Raw genomic sequence first — 10,779 nt, 5'->3', positions numbered from 1 at the left:
TATGATTGAGACCAAGTCCAGATCTATTTCAGATCTTTCTACAAGGTTGTTGAGCTCCTTTCCTTGATGATAGTGTTGCTCCACCTTTGAGCCAAGACAAATGACACCCAGTATAGCAACACTCAATCTACACAGCCAAGCACTTGGCTTTTCTGGGTCCCTTTTCTTGCTTCAAGGCAGAGAGGGCTCCCAGGGAAATACTTGGGACAGCAGGGAGATGTAGTTCTGCATGGACAACATTACGCAGATTCTCCTGTTGCTTTTCCCCTGGAAAAAGTGCAAGGATTTTGAAACTGAGTAAATTCCACAGGCATTAACTACGCTAATCAGGCAACTGCTTTTATACACAGGGCTGTTATGTACTGCTTTCCTCTCCTCCCCAAATGAGGTCAAATCAAACTTGAAAAAAAAATCCCTGTAGTGTGTTTTCATTTCTAGCAGTGGGCTTCCGGGCTCCTTTGAAGTGTGTGGTGCTGCAGGAACCAGCTCCCAATGGCTGCATGTCCATTGGACGTGGCCTGGCCTTTGCCTTTTGGTTGTTGCTCCCCTTTTGGCAACAACTGGGAGCATTGCAGGGTGTCTCATCTTGGCACTCATCCCCTTGGATGCTCCTGCAGCACCAGGGGTCTTGTGCCAGCTCAGGGCACAGCTGTCGCTGTCACCCACCCGCGGGCTCTCTTGGCTCTGCTTTGCATGAAGAAGAACATTTCAGGAGCTGTGCCGTGGCCCAGCGTTGCTGGTACAGTATTGCCAGCCCTGGCATATGGGCAGCCTTCAGCCATGTCTGCTGCCCCTTCGGTTGAGTTGTGCTTGTTGGAATTATTTACTACTCTGCTCAATAAATAGGATAGGCGGTGGGCTGTATTTCATGAACACAACGCTATCCTTGTGCACGCTGCTATATTTCAAGAGCATAAATAATACCGGGGCATCAGCAGAAATTAAAACCAAACAGATAGAGCAATTTATACCCCAAATCTCTCAGCGTGGCGAGGAAGGAAGGAGGAGCGGCTCCACATGGTGCCATGGGGCTCTGCCCTGTTTAACCAAACCCTTCTGCTGCTGCCTTTACACCCAGCAGGGCTGTCCCCCTGTCTCTGGCACAGGCAGTATGGGGCACGGGATAGCCACCTGCTCTCCTCAAGTCCTCCCACACCATGGGGACATAGTCCTGGGCTGTCTGCTGCCACGTGCAGTTTGAGAGTGGCCTTTAGCATGTCCCTCTGCCATTGGATGGTGCCATTGGGCACACCAGAGTTTATTTTGCTAGAGGATGTATAATCCAGCAGCATGTGCACCATCACTGAGCTGTTTGTTTGCCTTCAGAATGTAATACAGATCTAATTATATCAAAGCAAAGTATAATAAATAGTGTGGGGTTATGCAGTGCAGCTCTCAGTGCATGCGGTGAGTGCTTCGTTCCCCTTCCCTCTGGTAGTGTTTAAGCATTTCCCCTGCATCAGTGACGCAGACGTTCTCCATAAATCAGCGGAGGTAGGAGCACATTTGCTCCTCCAGCTTTGAAGAGGCGTCAGATCTCCGAACAGAGGCTTCTTGCTGGGTGATCCTCTGGGGCTGGTTCTCATTTCCTCATAAGAGGTGGGTCTGGAGCCCATTTTGTGCATTTGGGAAGGCTTGGCAAGGGGGGGAGGGGGAAAAAAGGAATTACTTAGCTTTGCTGACAAAAAAAATCGTCTTGACACCATGAGCACTGCACATCATTAGCATCCCACTGACACAATTATTTACCAGGAAGACACACATATTGATTTGGCAGTAATAACATATGCTACAGAGAGGCCAAGGATGCAGGGATGCAGAACGGTTCCATAAGCATAATCAACCCATGCTTCAGTGGGGACCTAATCCTGCCCAGTGCTTGGTTGATCTAACCCTGCCTGGGTGAATTCCACCATGCACTGGGTGCTGTTGTGCTTTTTGGTTTCCACAAGGAGGAATGATGGCACTGGGGGATGGCGACATCCTGGTGATGAGGGATGCAAGAACCCTGCTCCCCATTGAGTTCTGACAATCATTTCTGCCAGGGCCATTTCCTCAGTGCTCTGCTTGGTGTCTTCAGAGACCTTTGAAAAAATGTTGTCCCCTGTTAAAGATCTTCACCAGCAGATGCGTGCCCAACCTCTTGGAACTGTGTGGTGAAGGATGGAGAAAGCGCAAGATGTGTGCTGGTTCCTGGCTAGTGTTGCTATTGACTGAATGATACTAGGAGGGCTTGGGCAGGGTGTTCACAGTATCTGGAGGGTCCCCATTGCTGGTGCAGCAGGTGTATTTTAAAGAAGAAAAGCGAGAGGGGAGGTGCCGAGAAACACAAAGCTTCTAGGGGCAAGCCACAGGTGAGATTGGTGGCAAGATGGGGTAGGGTTTCCCACTCAGCTCTGCTTCATTTTTACTTTCTTGGATCAAGGATTGTACTGCATGAGAGTATAAGGTGCCCACTAGGGGATTGGCCTCTTCTCCCAGAAGACCAGTGATGAGACGTGACAGCCTTAAGTTGCACCAGCGGAGGTTCACATTGAATATTAGGAAACGTTTCTTCTCAGAAAGAGTGGTGAGGCATTGGAACAGGCTGCCTGGAGAGGTGGTGAAGTCACCATCTCTGGAGGTGTTCAAGAACCATGGAGATGTGGCACTGAGGGACATGGTTAGTGGGCATGGTAGGGATGGATTAGTAGTTGAACTTGATCTTGCAGGTCTTTTCCAACCTTAATCATTCTATGATTCGATTATCTCTATGTCATAATCTCAGTCACTCTCATATCCCTCCTGAATCTCTCCTTTGCACTCAGTAACTGGAAAGGACCATCAAAGAGAGCAGTCCGTGCACCAACAGCTTGAGCTCCACAGGAGGGCCATATTGAAGATGAGTGCAAGAGGCTTCTCCTGCCAGCCTGGTATGTCTGTGGTGGCCCTGGGATGCACTAAATCCCTCTGGACATTCCTGGGAAATACCTCTATCCAGGAAGATCTCAGAGCTGCCCAGGAGAGCATCACTGGCCATGGTCATGCATGGAGCCACATCACAAAGAAACACCCTGAAAGAATTTTAAGGATTTTTTTTTTTCTGGCATTTTTTTAAAGGTAATTGTAATGCAAAGGTTGGGCTGGAACATTTCTGCCTCGCTGGGCTGTTTGCACTGAGGAGCTGGCAACAGGCAAGCTGCTGAGTGAGGAGCTGGCGCTGCCATATGGAGCTCTGCTCTGGCTGCTTGCTAAAGAGAAAATCATAGAGGCCAAGACTTGGCAGCCCTGCTCCACAGAGACTGCTTGTGTGAATAATTGTTACTCATCGGTGTTGCTCAGTGCTACAGGATCTGGCCCACAGTCATAAAGAAGAACTGTGTTTGGCCACAGTTCAGCAAAGCATTCACACATGTGCTCAGTGCGGAGCACATGAATGGTCCCGGTGACTCCCTGGGAGAAATGTGCTTAAACATGCTCTTTGCTGGGTATGCACTTCCATTGGACTTGATTTCTGTGCCTTGAACGTCCCTTAGCTTTCCTGGTGGAGGAAGACTATGTTGGTGTCCTTACTGAGACTGAATAAGAAAGGAGCCCTGTGAAAGGGAATGGAGGATTTGCAAAGGAAGTCTGTAACAGAGAGGCTGAAGCAGGCTGGTAGTGCTGTGCAGTATTTCTCTTACTAAGAGCAGGGAAAAGGGAGGGAGAAAATCACTAACATTGGAAGGCTGGACATCTAAGGATGACAAAGGAAAAAACAAATTTGCATGTATTAGACGTAAAGTTTGTGAGAGTTCACAGCTATAGAACATAAGTGCAGAAGATGAGGTGAATAGGGCACGAACTGATCCATATGCCTAGGAGATGGCAGCTGGAACTGAATGCTGAAAGCCACAGCCTCGTTGCATCCCATCACATCCCATCATCCATGGGGCCACTGTTGAGGCCATCTCAGATCCTCCTTTGGTTAGATGGGCTTTTGGCCATATGGCAGTGGCTGCCCCCTTGTCCCCATGCTTGTCTCTAATCCAACACAACCCTGTGCAGTGGGGCTGCAGCAGGGATGCATTTAGCCTCTGGTATTTACACACACGAGTGCCAATTTCCCCTTTCGTTTCGTGAACGGGTAGTTAAGTACATTAGCAAGCCATGTCAATCGGGACAGCGATCATACAGGCAAGCTCCAGGAAAGGAAATACTAATGTACAGCAAGACAAGAACAAATTCAAAAGAATAGAACAAACTCTTGTTAGATACGAAGTGCCTTGCCAAGCCAATGAATCTGGATCTAGTTAGAGAGGTGTACAGTGTACAGAAGAAGTCTGTAATATTTTGTTTCAGGGATATATATTTCCGGGACAAGTTGTTAGATTGACCTCTAGTGTTCATTTTCTTTAGGGAAAATTTCTTGATGTAGTTCTGTTTTGATCAGATCTCATATCTGTGCACTCTGAATGGGCTTTGAGGAGAGGGTTTTTTTTTTCCTAGTAGATGAAAACAGAAAATGTCAGTGTTGGTATGCGGGAATTTTCTAGCTAGCTGGCTGACGGGCAGCCAGGCGTACCATGGAAATGTTGACATGCCATTACCTATAGGAAGGAGCTGGAAGCAGTCCTGGCTTTTGGAGGTAATGGGAACTTTGCCACTGGCTCCAGGGCCAAGCACTCGGCCAGGAGATCAAAGGTATATTTTTGCAGGAAAGTTTAGCTTGGACAGATCGTTTCCATTTCTCTAATGTTCTGTTCACTGAAATCTGTGGTGGGGGAAAATATTATTTACTCTATGATTCCGGTGTTCTCTTACAGCTATCCTCATCTGTCTGTGAGATTTACATCCCAAATTTTCTTCCTTATGATCTGCTCAGGCATGGTGAAAAGGGATTGAGTTTTAGACTTGGTTGGAAACTGAAGCAACTGAAGTTTGGAAGGGTTTTCTCTCACTTATGTCGCTGGAGGGCTCCTATCATGTGCAGCCTAATTGGTATTGTTGAATATCACATGTATCAATCTGAAATCCAAATAGAACTTATTTGGGTTTGGTTTCATTGATTTCAATAGCCGAAAATGTTTGAATGGCAGCCAACCAATGCTAAATATCATTTTTTTTTTCCTAAAGCATTCTTCCTTACTGTCAGGGAGCTGTCACTAAACCTATTTTTAGTTGTTGTATTTTTTTAGTTCATGGTGCTTTGTTGGAAATTATTCATCATTTGTTTGCTCATAGAGGGACAAGGAAGTTCTGGTCTTGAGGAAAATGATGAAAATCCAAGTAATTTCACTGACTTTACTTAAATTTATTTGGAATTATATAAGGGAGAGATAATCCTCCACAGCCTGGGTGCTCTCGGGCTGCTTGGAGTCTCAAAAAAAAAAAACACTTTTCATCTCTGCAGCTTTTGGTGAGCTAACCGTCAGACTGACTTCCCTACAATCCTCAGCCAAAGCCTGGTTCTGAGCATTTCAAATTGTGGTGTTTCCTTTGTTGCTAAAATTCAGCATTGGCCAGAATGAGCAGGTTTCACAGCATATTTTGGCACCGGTCATTTTCTCTCCTCGCTGAGCTTGCACAATTTACACGACGTCATATCATTGCGTGAGCATAACAGAAGGGATTAATTACTTCTGAATTCGTTATGTGCTGAGGTTGCTGATGAACGGGCATCCAGGGCCAACCACGCAGAGGGAGCCCTGCCACCATCCCCCAGTGTGGACCTTGCTGCTCTCAGGGCCCCCAGGTACTGTAGCTCCCTGCCCCAGGAGAAGGCTGGATCTGGTTTTAAGAGATTTTCTGTGAATTGATCAGAGGGAACTGGGAGACATTGTCTTGTGAGCAGCTGTTGTTTCAGAACACTGTCTTTCCTGAACAGCTGGAAGGGGCAGCACTTACACATCCTAAATAGCTTTACACCTTCAAGACAGCCTTTTTTCTTCTTTGTCAGCAGTAGGGCAAAAGAGAGCCATTGGTATCCCCACCCCAAGTCCTCAACGTGTGGTCCCATGGCTCGTGCATACACACAGGAAGTGCTCACACTGCTGCTTTGCAGATGCATCAGCCTCAGATCTTTGTGTTTTCCCTGGACCAAAGCAGCTGAAACCAGCCATGGTTCATGCTCCTTTTCATTTTCAAATAAAACTCCAGGTTGCTTCATCTTCCTGGGCTTCAGAAGGTTGCAGAGAGTGAAAAACTTTTAGAATAGAACTGGGATAAGTCCAGAGCTGTAGATCAGAATGGGGGAGATACAGGGCAAAGCAAGAGATTAACAAAGACTTGCTGCGATGATGGGGAGAAACTTAGATTAAATATCGCTCAGCACGCTGAGCACCTGTTGGCGACATCAGCACCTGTACTGCTTCTGCTAAAGATGTCCATCACTACTTCATCAGCACACCCCATTCTTATCCAGTTCAGGTATCAACCACAGCTGTTGAAAAGGGAATACCTTTAATAATGTGCTGCTTTTAATGCAATCAGCCAGGCCAGTTACATGTAGTTACAGGTCTGCCCTTTTTGTTTCATAGATTCTTTTGGTCCCAAGAGTGTATAAATGTTAAATTAAAGTAAAAGCTGTGTTCAATGTAAAACTTGCAAATATTTAGATTTGCTCTAACCTTGGAGATCCCTTTGAAGATGATTTCAGGAATGGCCCTCCTACTGCTAGACAGGGATAGCTTCCCTTGCGTGCAAATGGTACTGTCACATAACAAATTGCTAAGTGAATTACAAAATGGCATTTGCACTCCTTCACCATACCAATGAGTGTAATTTAAATAAATCCATTCATGAAAGCCTAATTAGCAGGGACCATTCAGTGTGCAGCTGTGCATGGGAAGTCTCTGCTAATCACAGGTTGAATCGACAGAGTGCTAAGTGCTCCTGATGTGCTGGAGAGGTGAAATCACTCAGGGATCAAGCACTAGATCAGAAAAATATTGATCTTCTATTGCAGCCCTCTCACAGGGCCTGGTGCTCATATGGAGCTGGGTGGATGTGCCCATGGTACTTTTGTGAAACCTGGCCCTTGGGAAACTGCTCCTAGTCTTTCTCTTGTCTCTGTTTTTCTGGCTGACACATGGAGATAATGATGTTAATTTATTTTATAAGAGCATTTTGAGGTTAATTGAGGAGAAAAGCTTTAGTAAAGCTGAGCAAATTCTATTTTTGCAAGCTTTCTTCAGTGTTGCTGTTAAAAACACCTAAACTGGAGAAGCTGCTGATATTGCATATTAGTGGGAGACATTCCGGTTGGAGATGTTTGTTTATTACAAGCAACGATAGAGATGTTAGCAGTTCACAGTAACCTAGAGAATTCCAAATTGCTGACTGCCCCCTCACTGTGCCATGTGCCAGACAAATGGTAGAAGTCAGAGCATTGCTGTGAGACAGGTGCATCAGTCACATGTATTCATGTCTCAATATGTGTAAGTTGGAAATTTGGCATCTAATCATGTCTTCCAGGGAAATGCTCAGTTCTCATGCCTGCTGTCTCAGATGCCTTTATGTTGTGGCTAGGTGGGTGCATCCCTTTGTGTTGCTCCTTGCGTCTGGATACACCTGAGAATGATATCCTAGAAGAAGCTATTACAGGAAAATGAAATGCATCCTATTTTTAAAATGTAGGTGTGCTCAAAAAGGGAGTGAGCACCAGGAGTAGAATGCAGGGCAATTGTTAAATGTCTACTGAGGCTGTGCGGATGCTGAGGAGCAATGCACAACAGCACCCTTGTTCTGGCAGCTCTGAGTCCAAACAAAGACTCAGTGCTGGTAGCCTCGGGTTTCACCTATCCTTTGTGCCTGTGGGAGATAAACAGCTCAGTGGGACAAAGCCTAAGGAAAGTGGTGCCTGTGCTGGGCACCAGCACTGGATTCCCACTTGGTTCAGCAAAGCAGGCCCTCGTGTCCCACTAAAACCCACCAAACCTGACACCTGCAAGCCTGTGGGGCATGATCCTGTGATCACCCTCTGCAGCAGTGCAGAACTTGAAGATCTCATTACAGTGCGGTTTTTTGTGTGTGGTTTGCCTTGCAGTCATGGTGGTAAGCATGAGGCCTGCACCTCCGGCAGCATTATCCAGCATAAGTTCTTCCTAACTGATTAGGGTCACATCACCATATTCACTGTCTGCTTTTTGTTCATTAGCTTGAGATATTGAAAACAATGGAATTAACAGAAAAATTAGCCATGGCCATATTCTCTTCCAGTTTTTTAGAGACTTTAAACATACAGAACAAAGTTAGAGCTATAGATCCTACTGTATAAAATGTCCTAAAAAGCCCAGCACCCAAGCTGTCAGTTCTCTGGCATGCGTTTGTCATCAGCGCGGTGTAATTATCATGGGCTTTAGTGACACAATAAATATGAGAGCACAGGTGGTATCCATTTTCAGCTGTTTAATTGAAGAAATGAAAGATCCCGTAATGCAGTCAACACAGAATTTGTCCGGCTGTGCTAAAAACTTCAATAGCTGTGACCTTGAGGCCATGAAATCACTGATCAAGAGTAGCATTTTTTTTATGATACAGAAGTGAAGAGCATCGATTTTTAAAAATGTATAATTTTATAATACAATATAAATGATCAAAATGGCCCACTTAAGTTCTCTCTACAGCCTGAAAACCCAGGAGCGGTATGTGTAAATCGATACATTGCCTTAGTGCAAAAATCCCAATTCATTTATGAAAGGCAGACTGCATTTTTTTTTGTTTGTTTGTTTGTTTGTTTTAGAGCTACCACACATATGAAAAAAGAAAAAACAACAGCACAATAAGCAGAGAATGATTCTTCCAGAGCTTTCTGAAATTTGCTTGGGCTTGGTGGCGTTTCGTGTGTTTTGCACTGCAGCAGAAAAGGGCTGATTTTCATCTGCTGGGCATCTTCAGTGAGGGCACACTGCAGGGTGCAGGGGTGTGGAGGTATGCTGGGCACAGCTCTTGGGTCACAGTGTTTGTAAATAAGCCTGCTAAGTGGAACTGCAGCTCTGCACCCTCAGCCCTGGGTTGCATGCTGAGCTCACTGACTGCAGCTGAAGCTGACAGCACTGTGCTCAGGTCTGAGCCTCTTTGGTCAGGTAGGTGAAAACCGTCAGCCTGAGGCTCTCCGTTTCGGTGTTTCTTGGCTTTGTCTTGGCAGCTGTTCCTGGAGGCCAGGGTTAGTGCCTGCTGCACAGCAGCTCAGCAGCCCTCGCAGCCAGCTTGTCTTTTTCCCGCCTTTGGCGCCCAACGCCATTTTGTCTCTCAGTTCTCTCAGGGCGGCCCATTCCACTCTTGGATTTCTGTTTCTCTCTCCACACCTGTGGGCAGCAGGTGAGGTCAGTGCTCTTCCTGCCCAGCTCCCCAGCCCTGGCAGTGTGGGGGCAGCAGCCACGTGTTGCTCAGAGCAGGGCAGGGAGGGAGGGCAATGGTGGGCCCACACAAGGAAGATCTCTGCAGCATTGAGCTCTGAAGGTGCCAGCTCCTCTGCTGCCAGACACCAGTTTGGGATGGGTGGTAGTGCCAAAGGTTTCAGTGTTTTTAATTTATTCTGAATTCCATCTTGTCTTTTTTCTCAGAAGAAGATCTGACCCTGAGCAGGTGCTGACAGTTCCCTCTGCAGAGCTCGGGGCTCAGCTCCCGCCTCTGAGGAGAGGATAAATTGGTACAACAGGGCACTGCTGCTCCGCTGGTCAGGGTCTGTAGTGTTTTAAATCTTTAATTGCCTCTCTGATTGTCCTTTGATGCATATGCTCCCAGTGATTCCCAGCTGACTCACTTGTGGTGTGAGGGATAGCATTCAACAGTGTTGAAATGCTCTAGAGATGGGAACACCGACATGCCTTGGAGGGATAGTTGACTTTACTACATTAGCGAACATGAATTCTTCCATGTAATGGGTGTAGGTTTGAGTGTCACGCTGCCGAGTGGTTTTTATAAAGCAAATTTTAAGTAACTTTCTGTGGGAGTCTTTTTTTAGAGAAATCACTTCATAATCTCTGAGAACTGCTTACATTCTATAAAGTAGAATCTGCCTGCTTTTCTAGCAGATAGATCATTGTGCCAACGACAGACGAAGTGCTTAGCAATTCTCACACAGGGTGCCAGGTGCACAGATACCAAATCCATTGAAGACTTGTGCTAAAAAAGAACAGACATCCCCTGAGAACATCAGCAGTTCCCCAGTATTAAAGGTTATTTAAATTTGGATGGCTTGATGGTTCTTTTTATATAAAAAAAGAAGTAGGATCTGACAACCGTTTGATAAATATCACTAACGTCTCTGAACATACATGGAACTGAAATAAAGAAAGGCATTCAGGCAGGCTAACAAGTAACCACAGCCCAACTTTGGTATAAATGGAGAAGACTTGGGTAGCTCACAGGAACGCAACGTTAAGTTGGCAGTCTGAAAATGTTTTAAAGTAGTTTAATGTTAAATTAAAAAAAAAACTCAACTGAGGTGGTTTTCAGTGCAACACTTATATTTCGTCCCACATAAATGGCCTTCTATATAATGAGCTGCCTTAATAAGTTCAGTCGGACTTCCCAGACAGGAGAAAGAAGGTAAATATTTTTCAGAGGCTTGTGCTAATGGAATTATTTAATGCTTTGAAAAAAATTACGTTTGTGTGAGAAAAACAGATAGCAGTAAAATTTATAACTATTCCTTAGCCAAATGCCAACAATAAAGGATTGTTTTACTTCAGACAGCTTGAAATACTTTTTATTGAAAAAGTGCTATTTAGGCCAAAACATTTGTGTTAAAAATCTGCTTGTTATTCCTCCTATGAATAGTTTTAAATGATTTATTTAGATCTTTTTAAAAATCTA

This window comes from Meleagris gallopavo, chromosome 16 (genome assembly GCF_905368555.1).
Source record: "Meleagris gallopavo chromosome 16, MGAL_WU_HG_1.1, whole genome shotgun sequence".
Lineage (NCBI taxonomy): Eukaryota > Metazoa > Chordata > Aves > Galliformes > Phasianidae > Meleagris > Meleagris gallopavo.
Note: the sequence above shows the minus strand (reverse complement) of the source record.